This window comes from Cucurbita pepo, unplaced genomic scaffold (genome assembly GCF_057944985.1).
Source record: "Cucurbita pepo subsp. pepo isolate OVF unplaced genomic scaffold, ASM5794498v1 scafford_2, whole genome shotgun sequence".
NCBI lineage: Eukaryota > Viridiplantae > Streptophyta > Magnoliopsida > Cucurbitales > Cucurbitaceae > Cucurbita > Cucurbita pepo.
Window position 1 is genome coordinate 787,213 of NW_028257907.1, and position 16,065 is coordinate 803,277.

The window sequence follows — 16,065 nt, forward strand, 5'->3', positions numbered from 1 at the left end:
TTAATGGAAGGAAAAAAGATCGTAGATAGGAATTTTGACTCTTATCCCCAATTTAATTTCGAAACATATTTCCTTCAATTCGGCATGCTCTCGAGGTTATTTTTCTTCGTGGTCTTCTATGGAAGCATTCCTTGTAGGTGCAGAAACTTATTGGAATCATTCTTGCTCGATGAATCATCATGTATCCTCGGATTGGATTTTCAAGATTTTCTTGAAGTTCTTCAATGGCTGATTGAATTGGGGGCATGGTTTCTAGGCACTTTCAGCACTCTATTTCTTCATAGAACTTGTGGGTAATCTTGTTGAGAAACGGTAGGAATAAGTTTAAAGAGAAATGGTGGAGGATTGCTCTTGAATTTGGAAGAAATCTGAGAGTAGGAGACTCATTATCTAAACGTTTATTGTCTTCGATTAGGGGATCGACCTTTCTCGATTCTTATTCCGTATTGTTGCTCCTACTTCAGACTTTATAGGAGGAGCTTAAACCAACAGTGAGAGCTCCAGATTCTTTGTTATGTAGAAGTTTGAAGAGAAATGGTGGAGGATTGCTCTCGAATTTGGAAGAAACCTGAGAGTAGGAGACCCACAATCTAAACGCTTATTGCCTTCGATTGGGGGATCGACCTTTCTCGATTCTTATTCCGTATTGTTGCTCCTACTTAAGACTTTATAGGAGGAGCTTAAACCGACATAGAGAGCTCCAGAATCTTTGTTATTTAGAGATCAAACTTTCTGGATAATTTTTCGGAGATATCAACTCCGATCATACCCTTACCGACCATGGCTTTGAATACTAGTCGTTGGATGTGGTGATCCGTGTGTGTTCGTTCTAGATCATATCAAAGTTTGGAGGAGATCCGACGGTTGAAATTTGAGTTCGAAGGATTTTGCTCGGATGGTCACGGTAGATGCTCTGATTCTAATTAACTGGCATTTCTGTAATTATCCATTCTTCTAGGGGTATTTTGGTAATTTGCCACTTTCCAAATATTTTATTATTATTTTTCTCGAAAAATTATAATTTTTCTACAAATTGCTCATCGCTTTTTTATCATTTTTAGCTTTTTTTTAATCTTGAGATTCCTTTTAGACAAGCAATTACAAATCCGGAAAGATTCTTGATAATTGATAAAATGACTTTTTTCCCCTTTTGATTTACTTTTTCCTTTCCAATCCTTTTCAAAAGGGTGGTACACGAGTGACTTAACTAAGTCCTTTGTTCTTGCTTAATCCTTTAATTTTTTTCCTTTCTATCCTTTGGGTCTTTCATGAGTGGCTTATTCTTATGGAAGCTAATTTTCTTCATTTTTGGGTGTTACATATACATATTCGTTACAAACACAAAATAAGAAGCAGACTCAAAAGAAGAACAAAAAATACTAGATTAAAAATAGAAGTTAGTACATGGCTCACACTCCAAAGTCTAGTCATCCACGACCAACTCTTAGTTACTTGAAAAAAAATGATAAACATGGAGTGTGTAAAACTTAGTCAGTAGCCTACTAGTAAGTTCTTAATCGCGACCTTAAGCTAGGATATTACTTCTTGTTATGTTTTCAGGATCTTAGAACTTAGAGGTCATCGTGTCATGTATCATATAATGATCCTGAAAATCTTCCCCTAAAATAATCTTCAATTTTCTCCCCAGGAACACATGAGTGGTGTCGTCATAATCATGTAATCCTACTGGTAAATCGTTGTGCAGGACATCTCGTTTAGCTGATGGGAAAGGTAGGCCTATCATAACATCCAGCTCATGATACATATTGCAGGACATCCTACCTAAAGAAGAATAGGGGCCTTTTAGTACACATCGTAATGCAGATAATGGTTACTAATATCTCAAAGGGAGGGATAAACCTAGGGCTTAGCTTCCCCTTTTTACCCTACCTGAGCACCCCTCTCATGGGGTGCTACCTTTAGGTATATATGATCCCCTACCTACAATTCCATGTCCTTGCGTCTTAGGTCTGCATTGCTTTTCTCTCAGCTTTGTACGGTTTGTATCCTAGCTTTAATCTTCTGGACTGCGGCGTTGGTAATTTGCACCAGCTCTAGCCCAATAGTTGTCGTTTGCCCCCCTTCTTCCGAAAAGATAGGGGATCGAAATCTTCGTCCATAAAGAACCTCGTATGTGACCATTTGTATGGTGGCTTGACAAGTATTATTATAAGCGAATTTCATAAAGGGTAGGTACTTATCCGAGCTTCCTACAAAATCCATCACATATACCCTCAACATGTCTTTCAATATTTACTTGAGCATTTCTGTTTGACCATCTGTTTATGGGTGGAATGTCATACTATAACTGCGTACCAAATTCCTTTTGTTTAATTTTCCAGAAGCAAGATTTAAATCTGGCATCTCAGTCTAATACTATTGCCTTTTGTTGAATTTCGAGAAGTGTACCCAATACCTTTACGGATGAATATTCATTTTTAATGTTAGCAAGAGTAGCTAAGTTGGGAGATTGTTAGACTGAAGATTTGAAGGTCACACGTGTTTTATCCACATTCAACGCACCTAATACAAGTTTATTACTTGACTATACAATCTAAAAACATAACTTGTTTATTAAATCTAAAATTAGTGATTATTTCTTTCTTAAACATAATGAATTAGCGAAAATACCTTATGAATTTTCATTTTAATATTAGCGGGGATAGCTCTGTTGGGAGAGCGTCAGACTGAAGACTTGAAGGTCACGTTTTTGATCTCCACGTTCACCGCACCTGATTCTAGTTGCATAACCCGACTATTCAATCTAAAATTAGTCATTGTTCCTTTATGAAATCTCAATGAATTATCGAAAATACCTAACGTGTTCTAGTTCACCGCACCTTATACAAGTTGGATAACTTGAATATCTTATTAAAAATTAGTGATTATTTCTATTTAAAATTTCAATGAAGTAGCGAAAATACCTTTACTGATGAATTTTCATTTTTTTTACGTTAGTGTGGATAGTTCAGTTGAGAGAGCGTTAGATTGAAGATTTGAAGGTCTCGTGTTTGATCCACGTTCACCACACATGGTTCACGTTGCACAATTTGACTATTCAATCTAAAATTAGTGACCATTTCTTTCTAAAATTTCAATTAATTAGCGGAAATACCTTTACTTAAAAACTTTCATTTTTAATGTTAGCGGGGATAGCTTAGTTTGGAGAGCGTCAGGTTTAAGATTTGAATGTCCCGTGTTCGATCTCTACGTTCACCGCACATGTTTCTATTTGCATAACCTGACTATTCAATAAAAAATTAGTCATTATTTCTTTTTAAAATCTCAATGAATCAGCAAAAATATCTTTACTCATGAATTTTTATTTCTAATGATTGCGGGTTTAGCTCAGTTGGGAGAGCGTCAGATTGAAGATCTGAAGGTCACGTGTTCGATCCAACTGGCATAGGTTGACCATTATTCATTTTTTATGTTATCTGGGAGAGCATTAGATTGAATATTTTTATGTTATCTGGGATGGCTTAGTTGGGAGAGCATTAGATTGAATATTTTTATGTTATCTGGGATGGCTTAGTTGGGAGAGCATTAGATTGAATATTGGAAGGTCTTGTGTTTGATCTGCATTATTCATTGCACCTTATAGTTTAGTTTATTATTATTTCTTTTTAAAATATAATGAATTAGTGGAAATAGCTTTACTTATGAATTTTTACTTTTAATGTTAGCAGGGATGTGCATTCATTGCACCTTATGGTTTAGTTTATTATTATTTCTTTTTAAAATATAATGAATTAGTGGAAATAGCTTTACTTATGAATTTTTACTTTTAATGTTAGCCGGGATAGCTCAGTTGGGAGAGTGTCAAACTAAAGATTTGAAGGTCACGTGTTTAATCTCCACGTTCACTGCACCTGTTTCCATTTGCATAAGCTGACTATTCAATAAAGAATTAGTTATTATTTATTTTTAAAATATAATGAATTAGCAGAAATACCTTTACTTATGATTTTTTTTTTCAAATATTAGCGAAGATAACATAGTTTTGAGAGCGTCAGACTGAAAATCTGAAGGTCACGTGTTCAAATCCACGTTCACCACACCTGATTCACGTCACATAACTTGACTCCTGACTATTCAATTTAAAATTAGTGATTATTTCTTTTTAAAATATCAATGAGTTTTCATTTTTAATGTTTGCCGGGATAGCTTAGTTGGGAAAGCGTCACTATAGATCTCAGAGTCACGTGTTTGATCCACGTTCACCCCACGTGATTCAAGTTAACTAAGTTGTATAACCCGACTATTCAATCTAAAATTAGTGACTATTTCTTTTTAAAATCTCAATAAATAGTGAAAACTAAATTTAGTGATTATTTCTTTTTAGAATTTCAGAATTTTCATTTTAATGTTAGCCTGAATAGCTGAATTGGGAGTGGGAGTGGGTCTGTAGTTTAAAATTTCAATGAATTAGCGTAAATAATTTTACTCATGAATTTTTATTTTAATGTTAGCCTGGATAGCTGAAGCGGGAGTGGGTCTGTAGATCTAAAGATGGGAATTCTTTATTTCACTATAAATGCTCTATAAGAATTCTTTATTTGACTATAAATGCTCTGTAAGATATTTAGTAAAATGACTCATCTTATTGCATGGAACAATAAAATTGATGTTCCCGTAGGTGATGATTTTTCTGATTCGAGGACGAATCCTTTTTAAGAAGGGGATGATGATAAGAATCACGGTATTCCAACTGGACCTATTACACAACCCAAGGCCAATAAGATTCAACAAGCATTCATACTTCATCTACAAAATTGGATAGGCTAGGTTCAACCATCATTTCATGTGTTACAAGCTGATTCATTTGAGTCAAGACCATTTGGAGATTCAAAAGTAAATATTTGCACGGTTGAAGTAGTGGATGAAGTTGCAATCATCATTTCATGAGTGGTTAGAAAACTTTATTTATTATTTTAATTTCATAAAGTTTGTAATGCTCAAATTAACTTCGTTTTCTATGGAGATTTAAAGGGATCGAGATTAAATCACGAACACTAACTTCTTTGTTGGGAGACTATAAATACCCACAAATTATTATGTAAAAGCATATTTGTGATCAATGAAATTGATCTCTCAAGTTGAGACGATCCCCCTCATAGAAATCTGAGCATATCTTTGTCATTTCTAAGTTTCATGCAATTCTTGTGGTAGATTGCATCTTAGTCATTCAATCAAGCTTGATCAAGTTCGATTGTGAAATGACTCAATTTAGAATAAAGTTCCAAATCTTGTTTCTCAATCTTCGATCTCATTATCTAATTTTAGCTTTGACTCAATTTAGAACAAGGGTTCTTGCTTCTACAAAAGCTTGGCTCATTGGGCTGAAGATTACGATTGGTCTATCATCCTTCAACGGGATCTTCTATCCCCATGACTTGCTCTGATGCGGTCGTTCTTCTAACGCCGATGACATGTCCAGTTGTCGAGATTGGTAATGTGAGTTTGTAACCCATCCATTGAGGTTCTGGAATGATTCTATAGCTTATCATTTCCATGTTGGGAGTTGGATCATGGGTCTTGGGCGAAGGAATCCTTGATTTACCGCCCTTCTAGTTGAAGGAAGTGTCATAAGGCTAGTTTTTTTTCAATTTTTTTCAATTTTATCGATTTTTTTTAGTGATTTTATTTGATTTTATTTCAATTTTGTCAAACTCAATCCGGTGCTCATCTCAATCATTTCAACCCTGTTGGCGTTCAATAAGAGAGACCTTGGAAATAACCTGTAACTATTCAACTGGATTATCACATTAACAATTTAAATCAAATAAAGTGACATTAACCATTTGAATCACCTCAACCCCACTTGTTGAACTTGACCAAATGTCTATAACATAACACTAACAAAGGTACAAAGTAACACTAACAAAGGTACAAAGTTCATAAAAGTCTTTTTAATCTAAAATACCATTGAACTTGACCATTATAGTGCCTGTGAAACGTAGGTAAAGTTTAAATTCGAGTCTCCTTGTCAAACTCACTCGGGTGCTCATCTAGACCATGATGGCGTTCAACAAGAGTGACCTCGAAAATAGCCGGATTATCGCATTAACCATTTGAATCACCTCAACCCCACTTGTTGAAATTGAAAAAAATATCTAAAACATAACACTAACATAGGTACGATGTTCATAAAAGTCTTTAATCTAAGATACTATTGAACTTGACCATTAAACTGCCTCTCAAAATGAGGTAAAGTTTAAATATAATTGGTGACAAAAGATGAAACTATAAAATAAAAAGAAATAAGAAAATAATATTCAATTTTAGAGAATCAAACCAGAATCTCCGAGGTGAAAGCCAAATATCCAAATCGTTAGACAACAATGAATTTTTTGTGTAGTTGTCCTAAAGTCTTTTGTCTAATCGCTCAAGAGTTTTACTATGATGTTTTGGGTAATGTCTAACTCTTCGACACGTCCTTTCATGTGTGTGATAGAGTTCTCAGAATTACCGCGACGTTTCGAGCTGTTCGATCGTGTGGCTCTTTCTTCAAAACGGTCAACATCAAACATCAAACATCAGGTCTTTGATTGGCAACCCATCCAAAGGATTGTCGATTGCATCGATTGGATCAATAGTCTTCCCATGAGTTTATGGTGCATGACCCATTTTTTATAGCATTCACCTTCGAGCGCCACCATAGTTTTGCATCGTCCATGAGATGCATTGCGACCAACGTAACTCTTAGGTCCTATGAGCAAGTAACAGTAACCTTCAAGTATTGATCTACGTAAAAAATAAAGCTTTTTAATTCCTTAGCATCTCGGTTTACATTTAAGGGGTTGGGTTCTTGGATTTTAAGTTTGTTAAGCCCACATGAACTTGGCTTGAGGTGTGGTTCTCTACAGCCCAACTTGTCAAACTCACTCGAGTGCTCATCTCAACCATGACGTCGTTCAACAAGAGAGACCTCGAAGACGACTGGATTATCGCATTAACCATTTGAATCACCTTCTCATCTCAACCATGACGTCGTTCAACAAGAGAGACCTCGAAAACGACTGGATTATCGCATTAACTATTTGAATCACCTGCTCATCTCAACCATGATGTCGTTCAACAAGAGAGACCTCGAAAACGACTGGATTATCGCATTAACCATTTGAAATTGAACAAAATATCTATAACATAACTATGACAAAGGTACGAAGTTCATAAAAAGTCTTTTTAGACTAAGATAGAAACTGTAAAATAAAATGAAATAAGAAAATAAGATTCCATTGCCGAGAATCAAACCCGGGTCTCCTGGGTGAAAACCAGATATCCTGACTGCTGGACGACAATGGATTTTTGGTGTAGATGTCCCGAAGTATTTTGTCAGATCGCTGAAGAGTTTTAGCATGATCTTTTGCTTATTGACGTTTCGAGCTGTTCGATTGTGTGGCTCTTTCTTCAAAAGAGTCAATATCAAATGTTAGGTCTTTGATTGGCAGCCCATCCAAGGGAGCATCGATTGCATCGATTCCATTAACGATCTTCCCATGAGTTTATGGTGCATGACCCATTTTTTATACCATTCACCTTCGAGCACTACCATAGTTATGCATCGTCCATGAGATGCATTGTGGCTAATGTAACTCTCAGGTCGTATGAGAAAGTTCCTGTAGCCCTCAACTCTCAGGTCGTATAATAGAGTTCTTAGAGCTACCACGACATTTCGAGGTGTTCGATCGTGTGGCTTTTTCTTCAAAAGAGTCAACATCAAACGTCAGGTCTTTAATTGGCAACCCATCAAGGGGAGCGTCGATTGCATCGATTCCATCAATGGTCTTCCCATGAGTTTATGGTGCATGACCCATTTTTTATATCATCCACCTTCGAGCGCTACCGTCCATGAGATGCATTGTGGCCAACGTAACTCTTAGGTCCTATGAGCAAGTTCCTGTAACCTTCAAGTAGTGTTCAACGTCAAAAATAAAGTTTTTTTAATTCCTTAGCATCCTGGTTCCCATTCAAGGGTTTGTGTTTTTGGATTTTCAGTTTGTTAAGCCCAACATGAGCTTGGCTTGGGGTGTGGTTCGCTACGACTCTCCTTGTCAAACTCACTCTGGTGCTCATCTCAGTCATCTCAGCCATGATGGCGTTCAACAAAAGAGACCTTGAAAATGACCTTGTCACATTAACCATTTGAATGACCTCAACCTCACTTGTTGAAATTGAACCAAATATCTATGACATAACACTATTAAAGGTTCAAAGTTCATAAAAGTCTTTTTAATCTAAGGTACTATTGAACTTGACCATTATAGTGCCTCTCAAATCAAATTCATAAAAGTCTTTTGAATTTAAGATACTATTGAACTCATCCATTATAGTGCTTCTCAAACCTAGGTAAAGTTTAAATATAATTGGTGACAAAAGATGAAACTATAAAATAAAAGAAATAAGAAAATAAAATTTCATTGTCGAGAATCAAACTCGGGTCTCCTCGATGAAAGCCAGATTTTCTGTGTAATGTCTTCGACACGTTTTTTTTATGTGTGTGATAGAGTTCTCAGAGATACCGCCACGTTTCTTGTTGTTCGATCACGTGACTCTTTCTTCAAAAGAGTCAACATCAAACATTAGGTCTTTGATTGGAAACCCATACAGGGGAGCGTCGATTGCTTCAATTCCATCAATGGTCTTCCCATAATTTTTTGGTGCATGACCAGTTTTTTATACAATTCACCTTCAAGCGCCACCATAGTTTTGCATCGTCCATGAGATGCATTGTGGGCCGATGTAACTCTCAGGTCCTCTGAGAAAGTTCCTATAGTCTTGAAGTATAATATCAAAACATATTAACGTATTTGATATGTTAAATATTAAAATAATTGATGTGTATCATAAACATTAATAAAAAAAATATATTTGAAATTTGAATGATATTCATATTAATTAAACATATATTATGATATTCTACCACATTTTAATATTATTTAAATAAGATATTATATCTTAATGTATTAGGTATTCAAATATATAATTTGACAAAAATAATCACAAGTTCACCGTAAATAGAACCCTAGGGTTAAGTCAAAAAGTATCAAACACTAAATACGGTGACATTTTAGGTGATATTTTGCAGAGGAAACTGATAAGGTCTCCAAAGAGTAGGAGGTCATTTCTGACATTTTAGGTTAACAACATGGTGAAAAGAAACCAAGGTCTCCAAAGAGTGGTGAAAAGAAACCAAGGTCTCCAAAGAGTAGGAGGTCATTTCTGACATTTTAGGTTAACAACATGGTGAAAAGAAACCAGAAATTCTCATACTAGTGAAAAAGAAACAACATGGATGTCCCATCTGAGCAAGGTCTCCCCGTACCTCTCGCATGCAAAGCGAGCGCTCTACCATCTGAGCTACATCCCCTTGATTTTTACATCATAAAACCTTAAATGTCCCATCATCAATAATAGTGAAAATAAAAAAATATCAAAATATTAACAAATAGTTTGGTTTGGTGATGCGAGGCATCGATAATTGTGAAAATGAAAAAATATAATAACAAATTAAATACTTTCTTTTGGAGATGCGGGTTATCAATCCCCGTACAACTCGCATGCAAAGCGAGCGCTCTACCATCTAAGCTACATCTCCACAATTTTTACGTCACAAAACCCTAAACTTCTCATCATGAATAATAGTGAAAATGAAAAAATATCGCTACTCATTATGTCATAAATAAGGAAAAATTGAATAGAAATAAAATAGTAATAACGAATAGTTTCTTTTGGAGATATGGGGTATCGATCCCATCCCCATACCTCTCGCATGCTAAGCAAGCAATCTACCATCTAAGCTACATTCCCACAATACTTATATCAGAAAACCCTAAATGTCCCGTCATCAATTCTAGTGAAAATGAAAAAATATCTCCGCTAATTATGTCATAAATAAGGAAAGGTTGAATAGAAGTAAAATATTAATAACAAATAGTTTCTTTTGGAGATGGGGATATCCCTTTGCCTCTCGCATGCTAAATGAGCTCTACCATCTAAGCTACATCCCCACAATTCTTGCATCATAAAACCCTAAATTTACCATCATCAATAATAGTGAAAATGAAGAAAATCTAGAGATGCAGGGTATCAATCCCCATAACTCTCACATGCAAAGCGAGTGCTCTACCATCTAAGCTATATCCCCACAATTCTTATGTCACAAAGTCCTAAACATCTCGTCATCTGAAAATGAAAAACTATCCCGGCTCATTATGTCCTAAATAAGAAAAAATTGAAAAGAAATAATATATTTAGTAATCGATTCAATTGGAGATGCAAGGTATTATCCCCGTACTTTCCACGACAATTTCAAAGCAAATAGAGAGTTATGATAAGTTAAGGTTAGATCAACTTTGAGTTCAAAGCAACAAGAACCAAAGACTGGTGCGAAAATTCTATGGACTAGTCGAAGTTATCCACAAGATAAGGAAGACATCATATAGGATCCAATTGCTCCTATGGATACAGACTAACCCTGTTGTCCACGTAAGTAACTTGAAATGTTATTATTCCGACCAAGAAAACATCAAGTAAAAGCAGGTGGTATGATGTCATGCAAAGAAGAAATTATTTCAAGCGAAGAGAGTAGGAAAGACACCAACAGAGAAGACTTGAAGAGTTAACAAACCGTGAAGTGATTTTCAATAGCTCCTAGTAGGTTGGAAAAGACTTCTCAATACTGAGATCAGCTAGAAGCGCGTCGCGAGACCTAAAGTCAGCCTCATCCTACAACATTGAGTTTATGAAGAGCCGGTTGATAGAGATATTGACAAATTGTGTAAGGGCAGATGTCGCGGTTATGATTGGCCAAGGCATGTTGCCTGTGGCTGCATGTTAGATGTCTCAGCTCTTCCTGTAAACGATTTGTGGTTCATGGTGGCATGCTCATTCCAAACACGTTTTACTTGCTTTCATCTTAGATAGGCCTTTACTATTATTGTTGTGCCAATACGGGGTGTATGATTAGTCCTCAAAATCATATCTACACCCATCAGGACTAAAATGTCCTAAAATGTACTATAGGAGAACGTGACCAGTTGTTGTTTCTTCACTTATAACATTGCTTTATTTGAAATTGTTTTGAATGTATTTCCTCGCTCACGTTTTCTAAAATATTTCTTCTAAACGTGATTCGAGCATACACTGCTATTGTCCGTTCAGTCTAAATTTTGCATGGTTGACTTGTTCATTGGATTAGAACAAATGTCACATAATCATTGTCTCACTACTGCAAGAGTGCGATTGTGACACTTGTCTTCCGTTCAGTTGTGGGCCGCATCTTCTGACTAGTTACGTGAGTTTGGCCTGGAGCATACGTGTAGGTTGAAAAAGAAATTGTTGGATGCGGACTGCGAATAAGGGTTGGGCCACGGAAGGTTTTTTTTTTTTACCACATATGGATTTTAGGCTAGTGTGTCTTAAATTTGGGTTCGTTTGAAAAATTTTGGTTCATTTTTTAGTTCAAACGAACTCAAATTAAACCTACTAGTTCTTTCTTCCTTGCACGACTCACTCCTATTCTCTGTTCTGCCTCTTCTTGCTTTGTGAAACTTCTTTAAAGGCTAATTTTCACCGATTATTTGGGAGCATCTTCCTTAAAAGGATTGTGACCACAGATTAAAAGGATTGTGACCACAGATGACCTATGTAGAAAATTTGTACCCTCTTTCCTAAAACCTTTAGCAGACAACATACCCAAAACAGATGCGCTGACTAGACTGCGCTACACCTCGTCTCGCCCCCCCCCCCCCCCCCGGAGCATATGGATCCACCCAATCGATGAACATTCAAACCAAACTCGCCCATCCTTTTTGGCATAGGGACGCGAGAACCAATCCGAGTAATCTACAGTGGGGAGACCACTTAAAGCAACAAGCGAGAATGGCTAGGTTGATAGTAGGGTTAAAGAAAAGGCAAGTATGAAAAGACGTATCGCATAACTGTCCTTGTAAGCAGCTTCATTCTTTCTTGATCTATGAACCGACTTTATGAAAAAATTCAGTCTTTCGGCTGAAAGTGTGACTTTTGGGTATGGATAAGCAGGACCTCTTGGTTCGGGAGAAACCGGAGATGTTGACTAAGAAAGCTAAGCAGGCAAGTACAGGACTGACAAAATGCACATACAAATTGATTGACATGATCCCTCTCCCTCTCTCTTTGGCTAGTTGGCTAGTTGCACAATAAGCGGGAAAGCATACCAGGTAGGGAAAGAAAGGCTGCTCGATCTCCTGTAAGGCCAACCCTCAACGGCGAGCTCACCAGGAAATGCTAAAAGTTTGATAGAAGTCCAAGGTTTCGTCTACTACGGACCAGGAAACTCTTGGAGGAGCAAACGTGAAATGAGAAATACATTCGATTACAGCAACTAATAGATAGTGAACTTTTTGGTAGAAACTGAATGATCCCTTGGCTCGAGAAAGAAAAGGAAAAGGTAGTCGTACTTCTACCTTTTCCGTCGGACGATAGGAAAGTTTGAGCTGAAAGATTGAATCACACCTGATAAGAAAGGCGGGCTTAGCAGGTTTCTCCAAACGTATAAACAAAAAGAGGAAGCAACCGGTCCTAAAGAGGATACCGATACGCATACATTCTCGCATGGAAGAACATAGCTGAACCGGATCAAGGGTCCTAACCTAGTCCGACTGACCTTCTTTGGTTGGCCCCCGCCCCTTGTAACAAGGTCAACGCGTACGTGCTTTTTCCTTTCGTTTAGCGAGATAGCTTACCAGCTATTTCGGCTCATAGCAGCAGTATGAAAACCAGAATCCTCATCATGAGTCGAGTCCGCATTGCCATACGAATCGACATCGGCCAAACCAAGAGCTCCTATTTTTTCTTTAACGAAAGCAGATCTAACAGTTTCGATAAAACCAACATCTTTTAAAGATGGAGTCGCTCTGCCTTGATCACAGTGGACATATGCAGCTCCCATTTTACCTTTGTCTACCGTGAAATGTAATGTTCCCTCACGATAGGCCCTCCCAGCTCCCGAACGTCTTTCTACCAATCGAGAGAGGTATAGAATAGTACAACAAACCAACAAGACAAGAATGGACACATAAGATGGGTGGTCAGGGAAGTGATTTCATTTGTGTTATCCGCCAAGGAAATGATCAAGGAATTCTCTGTACACGGCTGAGAGATGACCGTATTGTTGCACATCCTAAATAAAGTACTGCAGGCAAGCGAAGCTTTTGAAAATGAAAGCATGTAGAACTCAGATCCACTTTTTCTTCGATTCGTAAACTTCGGATCTGATCTTCCTTTCGTCTCCAGGTGACTGAGAGAGAATTTAGGCCTGGCGTGCATCCGATTCGGTCAACAATAAGGTACAAAGCGGATTGATTAAATGGGCTTGAAGTTGCATTATTGTTAGGTCGAAGATCTCTACTAGGTTTAGTGCAGTTTGGTAATTGCGAATGTTGCCGTAATCGAATGTCTTTTTCATTCGACATTCTCTCTTACCAAGCACTCATACTTGCCAGGGTTGAGGAGACAGTCCTTGAGGTAATTGGGTTTCGAGATTGCGTATACGCGAAAAGAGCTCGCTTTCGACTTTCTCCTCGGCATTTTGTGCTCGGTTCTAGTTCAGGAAAGGGTCTGATCTCTTTCATTGGAGCACATTGATGCCGAAGGAGTTTTCGGAACCGGTGGAGAGGCTATGATGACTTCAGGCTATTCAAATAGCATGACCGATACCATAAAGAAAGGGTATCTAAGTCACACTAGTGGAATAGCTTTTTCATAATAATTATCTCGATATATGATACCAAAAACCTGCCTGATGACTGATAAGGTAAGGGGTTTAAACATATATCGTGGAGTACACAACAAATGACCTATTTGATTGAAAAGTTCCTAGAAAGAATACAATAGAATAAAGGATTGTGACAACAGATGATCTATTTGACTGAAAAGTTCCTAGAAAGAATACAATATAACAAAGGATTGTGACAACAGACGACTATTTGACTGAAAAGTTCCTAGAAAGAATACAATAGAACAAAGGATTGTGACAACAGATGACCTATTTGACTGAAAAGTTCCTAGAAAGAAAGGATTGTGACAATAGATGACCTATTTGACGGAAAAGTTCCTAGAAAGAAAGGATTGTGACAACAGATGACCTATTTGACTGAAAAGTTCATAGAAAGAAAGGATTGTGACAACAGATGACCTATTTGACTGAAAAGTTCCTAGACAACAAATGACCTATTTGACTGAAAAATTCCTAGACAATAGATGACCTATTTGACTGAAAAGTTCCGTTCCTAGAAAGAAAGAATTGTGACAACAGATGACCTATTTGACTGAAAAGTTCCGTTCCTAAAAAAGAAAGGATTGTGACAACAGATGACCTATTTGACTGAAAAGTTCCGTTCCTAGAAAGAAAGGATTGTGACAACAGATGACCTATTTGACTGAAAAGTTCCTAGACAACAGATGAAGGATTGTGACAACAGATGACCTATTTGACTGAAAAATTCCTAGACAACAGATGAAGGCTATTTGACTAAAAAGTTCCGTTCCTAGAAAGAAAGGATTGTGACAACAGATGACCTATTTGACTGAAAAGTTCCGTTCCTAAAAAGAAAGGATTGTGACAACAGATGACAACAGATGACCTATTTGACTGAAAAGTTCCTAGACAACAGATGAAGGATTGTGAGAACAGATGACCTATTTGACTGAAAAGTTCCTAGACAACAGATGAAGGATTGTGACAACAGATGACCTATTTGACTGAAAAGTTCCTAGACAACAGATGAAGGATTGTGAGAACAGATGACCTATTTGACTGAAAAGTTCCTAGACAACAGATGAAGGATTGTGAGAACAGATGACCTATTTGACTGAAAAGTTCCTAGACAACAGATGAAGGATTGTGAGAACAGATGACCTATTTGACTGAAAAGTTCCTAGACAACAGATGAAGGATTGTGACAACAGATGACCTATTTGACTGAAAAGTTCTAGAAAGAATACAATAAGGATTGTGACAACAGATGACCTATTTGACTGAAAAGTTCTAGAAAGAATACAATAATAGAACAATTTGTGTAATGCTCTTTTCGAAGTCCGGCTCGAGACGATCTTCTTGGTTCAATGTTTAAAAACCACATTTTAAATCATATTATCTTGCATAATTCATTTTGATACTCGAGACGATCTTCTTGGTTCAATGTTTAAAAACCACATTTTAAATCATATTATCTTGCATAATTCATTTTGATATAATATTGTTGGGGGCATTTTGAGAATCGAACTTGAGACCTCTCACACCCAAAAGGATAATCATACCACTTAGACCACATGCCTTTATAGCAAATCTATAATTCTTAGTTGCTAGTCTATATATTTTCCGTGCCTCAATATATGAAATTTATTTCCTTTGGGTTAGGCCCCATTGATGACTATACTATTTTTATTTCATTTTGTTTTTTTTTTCTTTCAAAATTGTCATTTTTATCTTTTTTGGAGGGGCATCCCGAGAATCGAACTCAAGACCTCTTGCACCCAAAGCAAGAATCATACCACTAGACCAAATGCCCTTATTATGGACTATAGACATATATCGTGGAGTACACAAGTAAATGATATTAATAAGAGCATTATCTTTCTCTAAGGCTCATCTTTTGAGAAATGAACATAGGGGCATTTCGAGAATTGAACTCGAGACCTCTCACACCCTAAGCGAGAATCATACCACTAGACCAAATGCCCTTTCTAAAAAAAATGCAACATTTTTAACTCCTACTCAATATATTTTTTTCTCTCAAGTTTGAAATCTATTTTCTTGAGCGGTTGTTGGACTATAAAACAAAAAGTTGATGGTCTAGTATTTTACTTGTAAGTAAGGCATGTAATGTTGAATTGTTCTATTATGCAAGTGTTATCGAATAAACTACAACCCAACAAATGAATCAAACTAATCAGTTTGGGTTGGGTTGGATTTATTCGGCTCAGTTCGTCAGTTTGTTTGATTTAATTCTTCTATTTTGCTTCGTATGACAAGAAAATGAAGTTGTATTGAATGTACCATAGTTTGATTTATGACAA

General features: G+C 36.8%; 1 non-coding gene across 1 annotated transcript; it reads right to left on the bottom strand.

The window, feature by feature from the left end:
* Positions 1-15,657: 15,657 nt before the first annotated feature.
* TRNAP-AGG (transfer RNA proline (anticodon AGG)) lies at positions 15,658-15,729 on the bottom strand. Its single transcript has one exon. It is a non-coding gene; the product is annotated as a tRNA-Pro (tRNA).
* Positions 15,730-16,065: the final 336 nt, after the last annotated feature.